Source organism: Gorilla gorilla, chromosome 19 (genome assembly GCF_029281585.2).
Source record: "Gorilla gorilla gorilla isolate KB3781 chromosome 19, NHGRI_mGorGor1-v2.1_pri, whole genome shotgun sequence".
NCBI classification, from domain to species: Eukaryota; Metazoa; Chordata; class Mammalia; order Primates; family Hominidae; genus Gorilla; species Gorilla gorilla.
The window spans coordinates 65,695,435-65,711,655 of NC_073243.2; positions in this window are offsets into that span (position 1 = coordinate 65,695,435).

Here is a 16,221-nt window from a genome sequence, read left to right on the forward strand (position 1 = left end):
AAATATTCAGTTACAGAATGGACAAAAACAGTGTTTCCAAACAGAAGCATCCAAAGAAATGTGTAATGCTGTGAGGTGAATGAACACATCAGAAAGAAATTTCTCAGAAATCTTCTTTCTAGTTTATATCTGAAGATACTTCCTTTTTCACCATAGGCCTCAGTGCACTGTCAAATAACCTTTTGCAGATTTTACAAAACAGTTTTTCCAAACTGCTGAAAGAAAACAAATGTTTAACTCTCTGAGATGAATGCACACATCACAAAGCAGTTTCTTAGAGAGCTTCCTTCTAGCTTTTATCCTGGGGTAATCACTTTTTCACCATTGGCCTCAATGGGCTCCAAAATGTCCATTCACAAAAGGACAGAGACAGTGTTACCAAACTGATGAATTAACAGAAAGATTTAACTCTGTCACATGAATGCACACATCCCAAAGCAGTTTCTCATTAAGCTTCTTTCTAGTTTTCATTTAAAGAGATTTCCATTTTCACTATAGGCCTCAATGTGCTACCAAATATCTTTTCGCAGATTCTAAGAAAACAGTGTTTCCAAACTACTGAATGAAATGAAAGGTTTAACTCTGTGAGATGAATGCACACATCACAAATCTGCTTATCAGATAAATTTCTTTTAGTTTTTATCCTAGGATAGTCACATTTTCGCCATTGACCTCAATGATCTCCCATATGTCCATTCACAGAATGGACAAAAACAGTGTTACCAAACTGCTGAATCCAAAGAAAGGTTTAAGTCTGTGAGGTGAATGCACACTTCACAAAGCAGTTTCTCAGAAAGTTTCTTTCTGGTTTTTATCTGAAGATATTTCCTTTTTAAACAGAGACCTCAATGCGCTACCAAAAATCCCTTTGCAGATCCTACAAAAACAGTGTTTCCAAGCTGCTGAATGAAAAGGAAGGTTTAATTCTGTGGGATGAATGCACACAACACAAATCAGTTTCTCAAATAGTTTCCTTCTAGTTACTATCCTGGGATATTCTCTTTTGTGCTTTTGGTCTCCATGATCTCCCAAATGTCCATTTGTAGAATGGACAAAAACAGTGTTACCAAACTGCTAAATCCAAAGAAAGGTTTAACTCTGTGAGATGAATGCCCGTATCCCAAACCAGTTTATCATTAAGCTTCTTTCTATTTTTTATCTGAAAATATTTGCTTTTCCACTTTAGGCCGCAATTCACTAACAAATATCTCTTTGCAGATTCTAAGAAAACAGTGTTTCCAAACTGCTGAATCTAAAGAAAGGCTTAACTACATGAGATAAATGCACACATCCCAAAGCAGCTTCTCATTGAGCTTCTTTCTAGTTTTTATATGAAGATATTTCCTTTTTCACCACTGACCTCAAAATGCTCCCAAATATCCCTTCACAGATTCTACCAAAACTGTGAATCAAAACTGCTGAATGAAAAGAAAAGTTTAAGTTTAGGACATCAATGCACACATGAAAAAGTGGTTTGTCAGATAGTTTCCTTCTAGTTTTTACCCTCAGATATTCACTTTTTTGCCTTTGGCCTCAATGGGTTCCCAAATGTCCATTCACAGAATGGAAAAATAAAAACAGTTTTTCCAAACTGCTGAATCCAAAGAAACGTTTAACTTGGTGAGATGAATGCACCCATCAAAAAACAGTTTCTCAGAAAGCTTCTTTCTAGTTTTTATCTGAAGATATTGCATATTTAATCAAAGGCATCAATGCGCTCTAAAAAATCCATTCACAGATACTCCAAAAACAGTGATTCTAAACTGCTGAATGAAAAGAAAGTTTGAACTCTAGGAGACAACTGCACACATCACAACGTGGTTTTGCTCTTAGTTTCCTTCTAGTATTTATTCTGGGATTTTTTTTTGCCATTGGCCTCAATGAGCTCCCAAATGTCCATTCACAGAAAGGACAAACACAGTGTTTCCAAACTGCTGAATCCAAAGAAACGTTTAACTCTGTGAGATTAATGCACACTTCACAACTGCTTTCTCAGATTGATCCTTCTAGTTTTTATCCTGGGATTTTCACTTTTTTGCCATTGGCCTGAATGAGTTAATAAAAGTCCATTCACAGAATGGACAAAAACGATGTTTCCAAACTGATTAATCCAAAGAAAGTTTTAACTCTGTGAATTGAATGCACACATCACAACACAGTTTCTCAGAATACTTCTTTCTAGGTTTTGTCTGAAGAAATTTCCTATTTCAGCAAAGGCTTCAATGCGCTCCCAAATTTCCCTTCACAGATACTGCATAAATTGTGATTCCAAATTCCTGAATGAAAAGAAAGTTTTAACTCTAGGTGACGAATGCCCACATCACTAAGCGGTTTCTCAGACAGCTTCGTTCCAGTTTGTATTCTGGGATTTTCACTTTTTAACCCTTGGCCTCAATGAGTTAACAAACGTCCATTCACAGAATGGACAAAAACAGGGTTTCCAAATGGCTGAATCCAAAAAAAGGTTTAACTCTGTGAGTTGAATTCACACATAACAAAGCAGTTTCTCAGAATGCTTTTTTCTAGCTTTTATCAGTCAAAACAGTGTTTCCAAACTGATGAATGAAAAGAAAAGTTTAACTCTGTGAGATGAATGCACATATCACAATGTAGTTTCTCAGATAGCTTCCTTCTAGTTTTTATCCTGGGATATTCACTTCTTCACTGTTGGCCTCAATGAGTTCCCAAATGGTCATTCGCACAATGAACATAGACAGTGTTTCCAAACTGCTGAATCAAAATAAAGTTTTAACTCTGTGAGATGAATGCATGCATCAAAAAGCAGTTTCACACATAGCTTTTATCTTGTTTTTATCTGAAGATATTCCCTATTTCTTCAAAGGCCTTATTGTGCTCTGAAATTTCTGTTTGCAGTTACTGCAAAAATAGTGATTCCAAACTGCTGAATGAAAAGAAAAGTTTTACTGTAGGAGACAAATGCACACGTAACAAAGCAGTTTCTCAAATAGCTTCCTTCTAGTTTTTTTCCTGGGGTATTCACTTTTTTGCCATTGGCCTCAACGAGTTCCCAAGTGTCCTAACACAGAACGGACAAAAACAGTGTTTCCAAACTGCTGAATCCAAAGAAACGTTTGTCTTTTTGAGTTGAATGCACACATCACAAAGAAGTTTCTCTGAATGCTTCTTTCTAGTTTTTATCTGAACATATTTCATTTTTCACCATAGGCCTGAATGGGCTCCAAAACATCCTTTCTCAGATTCTACCAAAACAGTGTTTCCAAACTGCTGAATGAAAAGAAAAGTTTAACTCTAGGATATAAATCCACACATTTCAAGGCCGTTTCCCAGACAGCTTCCTTCTGGTTTTTAACTTGGGAAATTCACTTTTTCACCATTTGCCTCAATAAGTTCCCAGTTGTCCATTCTCAGAAAGGACAAAAACAGTGTTACCAAAATGCTGAATCCAAAGAAAGTTTTAACTGTGTGATATGAATGCATACATCACAAAGCAGTTTCTTGGAAAGTGTCTTTCTAGTTTTTATCTGAATATATTTTATTTTTCCCCATAGGCATCAATGCACTACAAAATATCCCTTTGCTGATTTTCCCAAAACAGTGTTTATAAACTGCTAAAGAAAAGAAAAGTTTAACTCTGTGAGATGAATTCACACATCACATCATGGTTTCTAAGATAGTTCCCTTCTAGTATTTATCCTGGGATAATCACCTTTTTTATCGTAGGCCTCAATGAACTCCGAAACGTCCTTTCACAGAATTGACAAAAACAGTCTTTCCAAAATGCTGAATTGAAAGAAATGTTTATGTCTGTGTTGTGAATGCACACATCTCAAAGCAATTTCTCTGAAAGCTTCTTTCAAGTTTTGTTCTGAAAGTACTTCCTATTTCATCAAAGGCCTCTACACGCTCCCAAATTTGTCTTCACAGATACTGCAAAAATTCATTCCAAACTGCTGAAAGAAAAGAAAGGTTTATCTCTGTGACATGAATGCACACATAACAGGGCAGTTGCTCAGATAGCTTCCTTCTCCTTTTTATCCTGGGATAATCGTTTTTTTGCTACTGGCCTCAAGGAGATCTCTAATGTACATTTGCAGAATGGAAAAAACAGTGTTTCCAAACAGCTGAATCCAAAGAAAAGATTAACTCTGTGAGATGAATGCACACACCACAAAGCATTGTTCAGAAAGCTTCTTTCTAATTTTTATCTGAAGATATTACCTTTTTCACCTTAGGCCTCAATGCTCTCCCAAATATCCCTTTGCAGATTCTACCAGAACAGTGTTTCTATACTGCTGAATGAAAACAAATGTTGAACTCTGTGAGATAAATGCTCACATCACAAAGCAGCTTCTCAGAGAGCTTCCTTCTAGTATTTATCCTAGGATATTCACTTTTTCTCATTTGGCCCCAATGAGCTCCCAAATATCCATTTGCAGAATGGACAAAAACATTTTTTCCAAACTGCTGAATCCAAAGAAAAGTTTAACTCTGTGAGATGAGTGCAACATCACAATGTGGTTTCTCAGATAGCTTCCTTCTAGTTTTTATCCTGGGATATTCACTTTTTTGCCATTGGCCTCAATGGGCTCCCAAATGTCCATTCATAGAATCGACAAAAACAGTGTTTCCAAATTGCTGAATTCAAAGAAATGCTTAAGTATCTGAAGTGAATGCAAACATCACAAATCAGTTTCTCAGAAAGTTTCTTCAAAGTTTTTATCTGAAGATATTTCCTACTTCATCAAAGGCCTCAATGTGCTCCCATATTTCCCTTTATAGATATAGCAAAAGAAGTGATTCCAAACTTCTGAATGAAAACAAAAGTTTATCTCTGTGCAATGAATACACATATCACAATTCAGTTTCTCAGATAGCATCCTTCTAGCATTTATCCTGGGATATTCCCTTTTTGCCACTGGTCTCAATGAGTTCCTAAATGTCCATTCACAAAATGGACAAAAAAAGGTTTCTAAACTGCTGAACCCAATGAAAAGTTTAATCTGTGAGTTGAATGCAAACATCTAAAAACTGTTTCTCAGACAGCTTATTTCTTCTTTCTAACTGAAGATATTTCCTATTTTGTCAAAGGCCTGAATGTGCTCCTTAATTCCCTTCACTGATACTGCAAAACAAGTGATTCCAAAATGCACCATGAAAAGAAAGTTTTAACTCTAGGAGACAAATGCCCACATCACAAAGCTTTTTCTTTCATAGCTTCCTTCTGGTTTTTATACTGGGATATTGACTTTTTCACCATTGCCTTCAATGAGTTGCCAAATGTCCATTTGCTGAATGGACAAAAACAGTGTTTCCAAACTGCTGAATACAAAGAAATTTTTAAGTCTGTGAGAGGAATGCACACATCACAAAGCAGTTTCTCAGAAAGCTTCTTTCTAGTTTTTATCTGAAGATATTTCCTTTTTCACCATAGGCCTCAAGGCACTCCCAAATATCCCTTTGCAGATTCTAGCAAAACAGTATTTCCAATCTGCTGAATGAAAAGTTTAACTCTGTGAGATGAATGCACACATCACAACGTGGTTTCTCTGATAGCTTCCTTCTAGTATTTATCCTGGGATATTTGCTTTTTTGCCTTTGGCCTCAAAGAGTTCAGAAATGTCCATTTACAGAATGGACAGTAACAGCATTTCCAAACTGCTGAATCCAAAGTAACATTTAACTCTTTGAGGTGAATGCACACATCACAGAGCAGTTTCTGAGAAAGTTTCTTTCTTGTTGTTATCTGAACATATTTCCTGTTTCATCAAAGGCCACAAAGCTCTCCCAAATTTCCTTTCACAGATTCTGCAAAAAACGTGATTCCAGACTGTTGAATTAAAAGAAAGGTTTAGCTCTAGGAGATGAATGCACACATCACTGAGCAGTTTCCCAGAAATATTTTTTCTGGTTTTTACCTGAAGGTATTTCCCTTTTCACTGTAGGCCTCAATGCATTGCCAAATATCTCTCTGCAGGTTCTACAGAATCAGTGTTTCCAGACCGCTGAATGAAAGGAAAGGTTTAACTTTAGGAGATGAATGCACACATTGCAGGGCAGTTTCTCAGAGAACTTCCTTCTAGTTTTATTCCTGGGATATTCTCTTTTATGCCATTGGCCTCAAAGAGTTCCCAAAAGTCCATTCGCAGAAAGGACACAAACTGTGTTCCCAAACTTCTGAATGCAAAGAAAGTTTTAACTCTGTGAGAAGAAAGCACACATCACAAAGCAGCTTCTCAGAAGGCTTCTTTCTAACTTTTTCTGAATTTATTTCATTTTTCACCATAGGCCTCAATGCACTCCGATTATCCCTTTGCAGATTCTACCAAAACAGGTTTTCCAAACTGCTGAGGAAAAAGAAAGGTGTAACTGTGAGATGAAGGCACACATCACAAAGTGGTTTCTCAAAAAGCTTTCCTCTAGTTTTTATCCTGGGATATTTGCTTTTTCACCATTGGTCCCAGTGAGTCCCAAAATGTCCATTCTCAGAATGGAATAAAAAATGATTACCTAACTGCTTAATCCAGAGAAACGTTTAACTCTGTGAAATGAATGCAAACATCACAAAGCAATTTCTCAGAAAGCTTCTTTCTAGTTTTTATCTGAAGATGTTTCCTATTTCATAAAGGGCCTCAAAACTCTCCCAAATATCCCTTCAGAGATACTGTAAAAACAGATATTCCAAACTGCTGACAGAAATAAAAGTTTTAACTCTAGGAGATGAATGTGCACACCACAAACAGGTTTCTCAGATAGCTTGCTTCTAAATTTTATCCTGATATATTTGCTTTTTCACCATTGACCTCAAAGAGTTCCCAAATGTCCATTCACAGAATGAAAAAAATACAGTTTTTCCAAAATGCTGAATCAAAAGAAAGGTTTAACTCTGTGAGGTGAATGCACACATCATAAAGCAGTTTCTCAGAAAGATTCTTTCAAGTTTTTATCTGAAGATATTGCCTTTTACACCATTGGCCTCAATGCACTCACAAATACCCCTTTGCAGATTCTATCAAAACAGTGTTTCCAAACTGCTGAATTAATAGTGTAACTCTGCGAGATGAATGCACACATCACAGTGCAGTTTCTCAAATAGCTTCCTTCTATTATTTATCCTCAGATATTCACTTTTTGTCATTGGCCTCCACGAGATCCCATATGTCTATTTGCAGAATGGACAAAAACAGTGTTTCCAAACTGCTGAATCCAAAGAAAGGTTTAACTCTGTGAGATGCATGCACACATCACAAAACAGTTTCTCATAAAGTTTCTTTCTAGTTTTTATCGGAAGATATTTTCTTTTTCACCATCAGCCTCAATGCTCTCCCAAATATGAATTCAAACATGTGTGATGGGAATGCGCACATCACAAAGCAGTCTCTCACAAAGCTTATTTCTAGTTTCTATCGGAAGATATTTCATATTTCACCAAAGGCCTAAATGTGCTCCTAAATTTCCCTTCACGGATACTGCAAAAAAAGTGATTCCAAATTGCTGAATGAAAAGAAAGGTTTAACTCTAGGAGATGAATGCACACAACACAAAGCGGTTTCTCAGATAGCTTCCTTCTATTTTTTTATGCTGGTATGTTCACTTTTTGGCCATTGGTATCAATGAGTTCCCAAATGTCCATTTGAAGAATGGAGAAAAACAGTGTTTCCAAACTGCTGAGTCCAAAGAAACGTTCAACTATGTGAGATGAATGCACACATCAAAAAGCAGCCTCTCAAAAAGCTTCTTTCTAGTTTTTCTCTGAAGATAATTCTTGTTTCATCAAAGGCCTCCATGTGCTCCCAAATTTCCCTTCACAGATACTGCAAAAACAGTGATTCCAAACTGCTGAATGAAAAGATAGTTTTAACTCTAGGAGATGAATGCACTGATCTCAAAGTCGTTTCTCAGATAATTTTCTTCTAGTTTTTATCCTGGGATATTCACTTTTTCAAAATTGGCCTCAATGAGTTCCCAAATGTCCATTCACAGAATGGACAAAAAGAGTGTTTCCAAACTGGTGAATCAAAAGAAAGTTTTAACTCTTTGAGATGAATGCACCCATCCCAAAGCAGTTTCTCAGAAATCTTCTTTCTAGTTTTTAATTGAACATATTTCCTTTTTCACCATAGGCCTCAGTGCACTCCCAAATATCCCTTTGCAGATTCTACCAAAACAGTGTTTAAAACTGCTGAATAAAAAAAGTTTTAACTTTAGGAGATGAATACACAAATCACAGGCCAGTTTTTCTGATAGCTTCCTTCTAGTTTTTCCCTGGGATATTCATTTATTCACCATAATCCTCAATGATTTCCCAAACGTCCTTTTGCAAAATGGACAAAAAATATGATTTCAAACTCTTGAATCCAAAGAAAGGTTCAACTCTGTGAGATGAATGCACACATGACAGAGCACTTTCTCAGAAAGCTTCTTTCTATTTGTTATCTGAAGATATTTATGTTTTCACCATAGGCCTCAATGGTTTCCCAAATATCCCTTCGCAGATTCTACCAAAACAATGTTTCCAAACTGCTGAATAAAAAGAAAAGTTTCAATGAGTGAGATGAATGCACACATCACAACGCATTTTGTCAGATAGCTTCCTTCTAGTATTGATTCTAGGATATTCACTCTCTTGTCACTGGCTTCAATGAGCATCCAAATGTCTATTCACAGAATGGACAAAAACAGTGTTTCCAAACTGTTGAATCCAAAGAAATGTTTAAGTCTGTGAGATGAATGCACACATCACAAAGCCTTTCTCAGAAAGCTCCTTTCTAGTTTTTATCTGAAGATATTTCCTATTTCATTAAAGGCCTCTATGCACTCCCAAACATCACTTCACTGATATTGCAAAAACAGTGATTACAAAGTGCTGAATGGAAAGAAATTTTAACTCTAAGAGATGAATGCACATATCACAAAGTGGTTTTTCAGATAGCTTCCTTCTAGTTTTTATACTGGGATATTTGCTTGTTTGACATTAGAATCAGTGAGTTACAAAATTTTAATTTTCAGAATGGATGAAAACAGTGTTTCCAAAGTGCTGAATCAAAAGAAAATTTTAACTCTTTGAGTGGATTCCCCACATCACCAAGCAGTTTCTCAAAATGCTACTTCCCAGTTTTTCTCTCAAGATATTTTTTCTTTTACCATAGGCCTCCATGCACTCCCAAGTATCCCTGCACAGATTCCAAAAGAACAGTGTTTTTAAACTGATGAATTAAAAGAAATGTTTAACTCTATGAGATGAATGCAAACATCACAACGTGGTTTCTCAGATAGCTTCCTTCTAGTATTTACCCTGGGATATTTGCTTTTATGACATTGGCCTCAATGAGCTCTGAAATATCCATTCGTAGAATGGACAAAAACAGTGTTTCAAAGCTGCTGAATCCAAAGAAACAGTTAACTCTGTGATATGAGTGCAGACATCACAAAGTAGTTTCTCAGGAAGATTCTCTCTAGTTTTCTTCTCAAGAAATTTCCTATTTCATGGAAGGCCTCCATGAGCTCCCAAATTTCCCTTCACAAATACTGCAAAAACAGTGATTCCAAACTGCTGAATGAAAAGAAGGGTTTAACATTAGGAGATGAATGCACATATCACAAAGCTGTTTCTCAGACAGCTTCTTTCTAGGTTTTATCCTGGGATATTCACTTTATCGCCCTTGTCCTCAATGAGTTCCCAAATGTAGATTTGCAGAATGGACAAAAAGTGTCTCCAAACTGATGAATCCAAAGAAAAGTTTAACTCTTTGGGTTGAATGCACACATCAAAAAGCAGTTTCTGAGAAAGCTTTTTTTTTAGTTTTTATCTGAAGATATTTTCTTTTTCACCATAGGCCTCAATACACTCCCAAATATGCCTTTGAGGATTCATCCCAAACACCATTCCCAAAATTTTGAATGAAAGCCAAAATTTAACACTGCGAGATAAATGCACACTTCACAACACAGTATCTCAGATGATTTCATTCTAGTATTTTTCCTAGGATATTCACTTTTTCACCATTGGCCTCCATGAGTTCCCAAGTGTCCTTTCGCAGAACGGACAAAAGATGTGTTTACAAACTGCTGAATCCAAAGAAATTTTTAAATGTCTGTGATGAATGAACCCATCACAAAGCAACTTCACTGATGGCTTCTTTCCAGTTTGTATCTGAAGATATTCCTATTTCATCAAAGAAATCAATGCACTCCCAAATTTCCTTTGACAGATACTTCAAACAGAGTGAATCCAAACTGCTGAATGGAAAGATAATTTTAATTCCAGGAGATGACTGCACACACCACAAAGCAGTTTCCCAGATAGCTTCCTGCTATTTTTCAACCTGGGATATTCACTTTTTTGCCATTGGCCTCAAAGAGTTTCAAATGTCCATTCACAGAATGGACAAAAACAGTCTTTCCAAACAGCTGAATCCAAGGAAATCTTTAACTCTTTGAGATGAATGCACACATCACAAAGCAGTTTATCAGAAAGACTCTTTATAGTTTTTATCTGGAGATATTTATTTTTTCTCCTTTGGCCTCAATGTGCTCCAAAACATCCCTTTGCAGATACTATCGATACAGTTTTTCCAAACTGCTCAATGAAAAGAAATTTTTAACTCTAGGAGACGAATGCACTCATCATAAGGCAGTTTCTCAGATAGATTCCTTCTAGTTTTTATACTGGGATATTCCCTTTTTTGCCATTTGCCTCAATGAGTTACAAAATGTCCATTCGTGAAATGGACAAAAACAGTGTTTCCATACTGCTGAATCCAAAGAAACGTTTAACTCTGTGAGATGAATGCAGACATCACAAAGCAATTTCTCAGAAAACTTTCTAGTTTTTATCTGAAGATACTTCCTTTTTCACCTTATGCCTCAATGTGCTCCGAAATATCAATTCACAGATTGTACCAAAACGGTGTTTCCAAACTGCTGAATTATAAGAAAATTTAACTCTGAGAGATGAATAGACACATCATAAAGAGGTTTTTCAGATATCTTCCTTCTAGTATTCATCATGGGATATTCCCTTTTTTGCCTTTGGCCTCTACGAGCTTCCAAATGTCCATTTGTCAAATGGACAAAAACAGTGTTCCCAAGCTGCTGAGTCCAAAGAAATGATAAACTCTGTGAGATAAAGGGATACATCTCAAAGCTCTTTCTCAGAATGCTTCTTTCTAGGATTTACCTGAATTTATTTCCTGTTTCATTAAAGGCCTCCATGCACTCCCAAATTTCCCTTTGCAGATTCTGCAAAAAGAGTGATTCCAAACTGCTGAATGAAAAGAAACCTTTACCTCTGTGAGATGAATGCGCACGTCACAAAGCTGTTTCTCAGATAGCTTCCTTCTAGTTTTTATCCCCTGATATGGGCTTTTTCACCATTGGCCTCAATAAGTTCCCAAAAGTCCATTCACAGAATGGACAAATACAGTGTTTGCAAACTGCTGAATCCAAAGAAAGTTTTAACTCTATGAGAGGAATGCACTCATCACAAAGCAGTTTCTCAGAAAGATTCTTTCTGGTTTTATCTGAATATATTTCCTTTTTCAACTTATTCCTCAATATGCTCCAAATATCCCATTGCAGATTCTACCAAAATGGTGTTTTCAAACTGGTAAATGAAAAGAAAAGTTTAACTTTAGGAGATGAATGCACACATCTCAACATGGTTTCTCTGATTGTTTAATTCTAGTTTTTATCCTGGAATATTCCCTTTTTCACCATCGGCCTCAATGAGTTCCAAATGTCCATTTGCAGAATGGACAAGATCAATGTTTCCAAACAGATGAATCCAAAGAACGTTTTAACTCTGTGAGATGAATGAACACATCACAAAGCAGTTTCTCAGAAAGTTTCTTTCTAGTTTTTATTTGAAGATATTTTGTATTTCACCAAATGCCTCAAAATGCTCCCAAATTTCCCTTCAGAGATTCTGCAAAAACATTGATTTCAAAGTACTGAATGAAAAGAAAAGTTTTATATCTAGGAGATGAATGCACACATCACAAAGAGGTTTATCAGATAGCTTCCTTCTAGTTTTTATCCAGGAATATTAAGGTTTTCGATATTTGCCTGACTGAGCAACAAAATGTCCATTCCAAGAATGAACAAAAACTGTGTTTGCAAACTGCTGAATCCAAAGAAATGTTTAAGTCTGTGAGATGAAAGCACACATCAAAAGAGCAGTTTTTCAGAAAGCTCCTTTCTAGTTTTTACATGAAGATATTTCCTATTTCATCAAAGGTCTCAATGTGCTTTCAAATATCACTTTGGAAATACTGCAAAAACAGTGATTCCAAATTGCTGAATGAAAAGAATGTTTTAACTCTTGAATATGAATGCCTATATCATAAAACGGTTTCTCTTATAGCTTCCTTCTTGTTATTATCCTGGGATATTTGCTTTTTCGCCATTGGCCTCACTGCACTCCAAAATTTCCATTTGCAGAATGGACAAAAGCAGTGTTTCCAGATTGCTGAATCCAAAGACAAGTTTAACTCTGTGAGATGAATGAATCATCACAAAGCAGTTTCTCAGAAAGCTTCTTTCTTCTTTTATCTGTAGATATTTCCTTTCTCACCATAGGTCTTAATACGCTCCAAAATATACCTATGCATATTATACCAAAACAGTGTTTCCAAACTGCTGAATGAAAATAAAAGTTTAACTCTGTGAGATGAATGCACAAATCACAAAGCGGTTTCTCGGATGGTTTCCTTCTAGCTTTTATCCTGAGATATTCACTTTTTCACCATTGACCTCAATGAGTTCCCAAATGTCCATTTGCAGAATGATCAAAGACAGTGTTTGCAAACTGCTGAATCCAAAGAAAGTTTTAACTCTGTGAGATGAACGCACACCTCACCAAGCAGTTTCTCAGAAAGAGTCTTTCTAGTTTTCATCGGAAGATATTTCGTTTTTCACCATATTCCTCAAGAAGCTCCAAATATCACTTCCCAGATTATGCCAAAACAAAGTTTCTAAACTGCAGAATGATAAGAAAGCTTTAAATTTGCAAGATACATGCACATATCTCAAAGTGGGTCCTCAGATAGCTTCCTTCTAGTTTTTATCCAGGGATGTTCTCTTTTTAGACATTGGCCTCAATGAGTTCCCAAATGTCCTGTCACAGAAAGGATGAAAACAGTGTTTCCAAACAGATGAATCCAAAGAAAGTTTTAAATCTGTGAGATGAATGCAGACATCAAAACGCAGTTTCTCAGAAAACGTCTTTCTAGTTTTTATCTGAAGATATTTCCTTTCACTCCATAGGCCTCAAAGCCCTGCCAAGTATCCCTCCACATATTCTACCAAAACGGTGTATCCAAACTGCTGAATGAAAAGAAAGGTTTAACTCTAGAAGATGAATGCACACATCACAAAACGGTTTCTCAGATAGCTTCATTCTAGTTTTTATCCTGGGATATTCACTTTTTCGCCATTGGCCTCAATGAGCTCCAAAATGTCCATTCACAGAAAGACAAAAACAGTGTTTCAAAAATTATGAATCCAAAGAAATGTTTACATCTGTGAGATGAATGTGCACATCACAAAGCAGTTTCTCAGAATGTTTCTTTCTAGTTTTTATCTGATGATATTTCATTTTTCACTATAGACCTCATTATGCTGCCAAATATCTCTTTGCAGATTCAACCAAAACAGTGTATCCAAAGTGCTGAATGAAAAGAAAGGTTTACTTCTAGGAGAAGAATGCCCAGATCACAAAGCAGTTTCTCAGATAGATTCCTTCTAGTTTTTATCCTAACATATTCACTTTTTTTACCATTGGCTACAATGAGTTCCAAAATGTCCACTCCAAGAATGGACAAAAACAGTGTTTACAAAATGCTGTCTAAAAAGACATGTTTAAGTCTGGGAAATGAGCACAAACATCACAAAGCAGTTTCACAGTAACCTTCTTTCTAGTTTTTATCTGAAGATATTTCCTATGTCTTCAAAGGCCTCAATGCACTCCCAACTTTCCCTTTGCAGATACTGCTAAAACAGTGATTCCAAACTGCTGAATGAAAAGAAAAGTTTACCTCTGGGAGACAAATGCACATATCATAAAATGGTTTACCAGAGAGCTAACTTCTAGCTTTCATCTAGAGATAGTCACTTTTTTACCATTGGCCTCAATGAGTTCCCAAATGTCCATTTGCAAAATGGACAAAAACAACATTTACAAACTGATTAATCAAAAGAAAGATTTAACTCTGTGAGTTGAATGCACACATCACAGAGAACTTTCTCAGAAGGCTTTTTTCTAGCTTATATCTGAAGATATTTAGTTTTTCACCATTGGCCTCAATATGCTCCCAAATATCCCTTCACAGATCCTACCAAAACAGCGTTTCCATACTGACGAATGAAAAGAAAGGTTTAGCTCTGCGAGATGAATGCACACATCACAAACTGGTTTCTCTGATAGCTTCCTTCTAGTTTTAATCCTGGGATCTCCATTGGCCTCAATGAGCTCTGAAATGTCCATTCTCAGATAGGACAAAAATAGTTTTTCCAAACTGTTGAATCCAAAGCAAGTTTTAACTCTGAGATGTATGCAAACATCTCAAAGCAGTTTCTCAGAAAGCTTCCTTCTAGTTTTTATCTGAAAATATTTCCTTTTGCACCATAGGATTCAATGCGCTACCAAATATACCTTCCCAGGTCCTACCATAACAGAGTTTCCAAATTGCTGAATGAAACGAAAGGATTCACTCTGTGAGATGAATGCACACATCACCAAGTGGTTTCTCAGATAGCTTTCTTCTAGTTTTTATCCTGGAGTATTCCCTTTTTCACCACTGATCTTAATGAGCTCCCAAATGTCCATTCACAGAATGGACAAGCACACTGTTTCCTAGCTGCTGACTCCACACAATAGCTTATCTCTGTGAGATGAATGCACACATCATGAAGCAGTTGCTCAGAAAGCTTCTTTCTAGTTTTCACCTGAAAACATTTCCTTTTTCACCATAGGCCTCAATGCGCTCTCAAATATCCCTTCACAGATTCAAATATAAAAGGGTTTCCAGACTGTTGAGTGAATATAAAAGTTTAAAACTGCCAGATGAATGCACACATCACAATGCAGTTTCTCTGATAGTTTAATTCTAGTTTTTATACTGGAATATTCCCTTTTTCACCAGTGGCTTCAAAGAGTTCCAATGTCCATTCACAGAATGGACAAAAATAGTGTTTCCAAACTGCTGAGTCCAAAGAAAGGTTTAAATCTGTGAGATGAATGCACACATCACAAAGCAGTTTCTCAGAAAGCTTCTTTCTAGTTTTTATCTGAAGATATTTCCTTTTTCTCCATTGGCCTCAATGCGCTCCCAAATATTCCTTCACAGAGCATGCCAAAACAGCATTTCCAAACTGATGAATGAAAAGAAAGATTTAACTCTGCAAGATGAATGCACACATCACAAAGTTGTTTCTCTGGTAACTTTCTTCTAGTTTTTATGCTGGGATATTCCCTTTTTCTCCATTGGCCTCAATGAGCTCTGAAATGTCCATTCTCACATTTGACAAACACAGTTTTACCAAACTGTTGAATCCAAAGAAACTTTTAACTCTGGGAGATGTATGCACACATCTCAAAGCAGTTTCTCAGATAATTTCCTTCTAGTTTTTATCTTGGGATATTCACTTTTTCGAAATTGGCCTCAATGAGCTCCCAAATGTCCATTCACAGAATGGACAAAATAAGTGTTTCCCAACTATTGAATCCAAAGAAACGTTTAACTCTGTGAGATGAATGAACACATTTTAAAGCAGTTTCCAAGAAAGCTTATTTCTAGATTTTATCTGAAGATATTTACTTTATCACCATAGGTGTGAATGTGCTCCCAAATATCCCTTTGCAGATTCTACCAAGACTGTGTTTCCAAACTGCTGAATGAAATGAAACTTTTACACTGCCTGATGAATGCACACATCACAAAGCGATTTCTCAGATAGCTTTCTTCTAGTTTTCATACTGGAATATTCACTTTATCATCTTTGTCTCAATGAGCTCCCAAGTGTCCATTTGCAGTATGGACAAAAACAGTGATTCCAAACTTCTGAATCCAAGGAAAGGTTTAACTGTCAGATGAATTCAAACATCACAAAACAGTTTCTAAGAAAACATCTTTCTAGTTTTCATCTGAAGATATTTCCTTTTTCACCATAGGCCTCAAAGCACTCCCAAATATTCCTTCTTAGATTTTACCAAAACAGAGTTTCCAAACTGCTGAATGAAAA